Source organism: Pteropus medius, unplaced genomic scaffold, assembly GCF_902729225.1.
Source record: "Pteropus medius unplaced genomic scaffold, Ma_sr-lr_union100, whole genome shotgun sequence".
In the NCBI taxonomy this organism is placed as follows: domain Eukaryota; kingdom Metazoa; phylum Chordata; class Mammalia; order Chiroptera; family Pteropodidae; genus Pteropus; species Pteropus medius.
In genome coordinates this window covers 2703886-2708758 of record NW_024345872.1, presented here as the reverse complement: position 1 = coordinate 2708758, position 4873 = coordinate 2703886, and positions in this window count along the sequence as shown.

Below are 4873 nucleotides of genomic sequence, written 5' to 3'. Positions count from 1 at the left end.
CTTCCTCTTAATGTTGAAATACTCCAGGGAACATTCCTCCTGTTGAGATGCAGATTCTCCCCAGGTGATCTTATCTATATGCTGGTGATGCTTTGATTCAAACATGGTCAAGTTATTCAAATTTAACTTGTACAAAAGAAAAGCACTAGTTTTCCTTCCCTCTTCTCCAACCAGTTGCTCCTGCCAAAAATCTAAATGTAATCTCTGATTTCTTTTTTTTTCTCTTGGTTTCTACCACCAATCCATGTGCAAATCCTGTCAATGCTACCTAGAAAATACATCCCTTATCTGTCTACTTCTCTTATCTCTACTGCTACCACCCTAAGACAGTAATGATTTAAAAATGTCTTAGAAAACTGGGACTAAAAGGGATAATATATATCTATCTTGATAATATATATCTATCAAGCCTTCAGCCAATATCATACTAAATAATAAATTTTAGGAACCGTCTAATATAAATCAAAAAAGCAATAAAAATATTTCATCTCCTTGGAGGCACAGTTGCCAGAAAAAGCCTGAGCCATGGCCGGCTGAGCAAGCTAGATGCTTTTAATGACTTTGGAGCAGAATATGGATGAAGCTCTAGCAAAGGCTCTGCAAGTACAGAAGCTTCAGCAAAAGGCAGATGCCTTGGATGCAAGGGTGCAACAACTGGAAGCTGAGCTCCAAAGAATTCCACCTTCAGAGTCACCCTCAGAGGCAGGGGACTCCCAGAGCACGTGAGTAATTGGCAAATGTATGCTGAACTAGTGCAAATTATTCATGAACTGGGTATGCAGCAAGCTATGTTTAATTTGAATGCAAGGGGACCAGATGATGAACGGTTTATGACTGGCATGCAGGACCTAGTGTTAGGGACTACCCCCTCTGCTGCTTTTGGCTCATCAGTTGCTATTCTGTCTCCCAATGTGGGGAAATATATACATGAAGTAACTACAACAATGGCTGCTCTGGGAGATATAGAGGGGAAATGCCATGAGGCCAGAGGCAAAAATGTCCATGAGGTAACACCCTAGGCGGGGTCCTGTTCGGGTGACCAGAACACAAATGTGAACTGATTTGGTAGCTGTAGGAGTTGATCAAGACAAGATAGACCACCAGCCTAATGCAGTGTTGCTAGAATTGTGGCAGCAGTTAAAACCTGAACAGCAATTCAGGTATGGGCGGAAACCTCCTATAGAAAGAGCTAGGCCTATGGCCTTGCAGGACTTTTTGAAACCCTAGTACTCTCTGTTAACCCTATATGATTAGTGAAAAGGCCGAGGTTCCCATTTGGAGGGGATAGATGGGACCGGAGGCCACATACGAAATAAGCAGTCCACTTGTCCCCAAACAAGATGCAAAGAGTCACTGGTGGATACTGGGGCTGACTGCAGTCTTATCTATGGAAATCCAGATAGATTCCCTGGACAAGCCACTTATGTGGATGGCTATGGGGGAAAGACTATTAAGACCAAAGCTGTGACTTTGCTTCTTGAAATAGGACGTTTGCTCCCACGTCTGCATAAAGTGCATGTTTCTCTGGTGCCGGAGTATATCCTAGGGGGTGGATATGTTGCAAGGGCTCAATCTGCAGACCTCTGCTGGTGAATTCTGTCTGCAAGTCCAGGTGGTGAAGATCGTAGTGCAGGGACATACACATCACCTGCCACAGAAAATTCCAGAACCAAGGTGCATTGTCAATGTTAAGCAATATTGCTTGCCTGGTGGACATGATGAAATTAGGGCTATGATTCAGGAATTAGAGAAAGCTCAAATTGTGTGCCCAACTCATAGTCTATATAATGCCCCTTTGTGGCCAATGAAGAAGCCTGACGGCTCATGGAACTGAATACAGTGACTCCTCCACTGCATGCAGTGGTACCATCCATCCATGATCTAATGGATAAACTGACTACAAGGCTGGGAACATATCACTATGTTTTGGATTTAACTAACACTTTTTTCTCCATAGATTTGACTCCTGAGAGTCAAGATCAATTTGCCTTCACATGGGAAGGAAGACAATGGATTTTTGTGGCAACTCTCCAAGGCTACCTACATAGCCCAATAATTTGCCATGGGTTGGTAGCCCAGGATTTGGCAACATGGACCCTACCAGAAATGGTGGAATTGTTTCATTTGACATTTACTGATGATGTCATGTTAACCTCTGTTTCCCTTACATATCTAGGGCAAGCAGTGCCAGTGCTGTTGCAGCATTTAAACTGCAACCAAGGTTCAGGGACCTGGCTGTCAAATTCTTGGGTGTTGTCTGGTCGAGTAAGATGAAAGTTATCCCTCATGCTATAATTGATGAGATACAAACATATCCATGACCCACTACAGTTAAGGAATTGCAGAGTAATGTGGGGCTTTGGGGGAACTAGAGAGTGTTCGTGCCCCACTAGCACAGCTAACACAGCCATTGTTTGCCTTGATCAAGAAAGGAACTACTCTGGGATAGGATGAAATGATAGAGAAGTCGTTCACTGCCACCAAGCAGGCGGTGCAACAAGCTCAAGCCTTACAGGTAACAAATCTAGGTAAACCTTTTGAATTAGACGTGCATGTAACAGCAGAAGGATATGGCTAGGGACTATGGCAACATTTGGAATGAACTAGAACCCCGGTGGGTTTTTGGTCTCAATTATGGAAAGGTGCAGAGAGCTGGTACTCTCTAATGGAGAAGCAATTAGCAGCTGTATATGCAGCCTTGCAGGCTACTGAGGCAGTGACTGCAAGGTGCAGGTGCATACTTCTTACCCTATACAAGGCTGGTTATGCACATGGATACAGGCTCCCAAAACAGGGGTGACCCAAACCCCTACTCTGACACAATGGAGTGCTCTCTGGCTGCTAACCCTCTGGCCGCTAACCCTCAGGCCATGGAATTAGACGGTTTTAGGCCCGATTGAGTTTACCACTGACAATATACTGGGTGCTGAAGTTTCTACAGATCTAGAAGTGTCTTCCTACAAAGAAGGGAAGTGCCCATACCCACTTATGCATGGTACACAGATGGGTCCAGTAGGGAACAAGGAGCCAAGTGGATAGCTATAGGTGTGCAACCAACTACTGACCACATTTGGTATGTTACAGGTATGGGCCAAAGCAGCCAATGGGCTAAGCTATGGGCTGTGTGGATGGTTATAGACCTTGAATATGGCCCCTTGACTGTTTGTACTGACAGTTGGGCAGTGTTCAAAGGCCTAACATGAAAATGGCAAAACTGGCTAGTGGGCCATAGACCCTTGTGGGGACAAGCCATGTGGCAAGACCTATGAGAGATAGGACAAGAAAAGGATATAACTGTCTATCATGTTACAGGCCATGTCCCTTTGGTAACTCCAGGAATGATGAGGCAGATGCCCTCTCATGTGTGCGATGGCTAGAAAAGGCTTCTGCCACTGATGTGGCACACTGGCTCCACAGACAATTGCAGCATGTGGGTACTAAAACTATGTGGACAATGAAGCAACAGTGGAGTGGGAAGATATCACAGATGGCTGTGCCAAGTTTCCAGTATGTAACCATGATAGGCCTCATCTTCACCGCATGAAGCAGAAGTGTGAGCAATCTATCTGCCATTGGCCATGTGGCAGATAGATTATATGGGACAGCTTCCAAAAGTTCAAGGAGCGTCATATGCCCTTATGGCAGCAGCAGACATAGCTACCGGGTTGTTGTTTGCATGGCCCTGTGTGGCCACATGGGCAGGCATAACATCTAATTGGCACTGGGTCTTAGTTCTCCTAGGAGGTAGAGTCTGCCTTCTAGTGGCATGTTGTTTGTTCCCTGTATTATTGTTGTGGCATATGGATACAGAGCTCTGTCCTCCTGCAGCATTCATGCATGCGCCAAGCCTCCAATAGGTATATGGGAGGAACACTGAAGGGGTGGAGTGTGTGGGGAAAGAATGATAACCATAATCAGGCTCTCTCCCACACCCATAGCTAACTTCTGAGTGGAATAAAACTCAGCACTTCTCCCCTCATGTAACCATGTGCCCGGTACACGTGCATGGACTTCCATCATCTGACAGTGTGCCAATATTGTTTAACCTGTGTATAAAAGGCACCGCTGTCATGGGGGGCGGGTGTCATGCCCTTGCTGGAGAACTGTTGCCCTGTGAGGCGGGCTGCACCCTTGCTGGAATAAAGAGCTATGTCGCAGTTGCCTACAGCTCCCCGCATTTTCTTCCAGCTGCCCGAGTCTCGTGCCCCTTATCTCAGAACCGCGAATCTGCAGCAATACAGATAGAAAAAGATTTATCTTAAAAATGGAAACAAACAAAAAAAAAACAGCCAGGGTAGCAATACTTATACCAGACAAAATAGACTTTAAAGCAAAGGTTATAACAAGAGGCAAAGAATGATCCAAAGAATAATGGAATATTATTCAATCATAAAAAAAATGAAATCTTGCCATTTGCAACAAGTGAATGTACCTAGAGGGTATTGTGCTGAGTGGAGTAAATCAGACAAAGACAAATGTTATATGTAGAATCTAGAGAACAGGATAAACAAACGAACAGAAACAAGTTCATAGATACAGAGAGCATTTTGATGGCTATCAGATTAGGAGTAGGGGCCTGGGTGAAGGGGGAGGGGATTAAGAGGTACAAATTGGTAGTTACAAAGTAGTCATGGGAATGTAGAGTACAGCATAGGGAATATAGTCAATGGTATTGTAATAACTATGGTGTCAGATGGGTACTGATCGGGGTGATCACTTCATAAGGTATATAAATGTCTAATCACTGTGTTGTACACCTAATATAATATTGTATGTCAAGTATATTTGAAATAAATAACATAATTTTTTAAAAAACTAAAAGAAGAGATAAGTAGGTCTCATAGATGAAGACTTGATATTTTAGTGTGTCAGT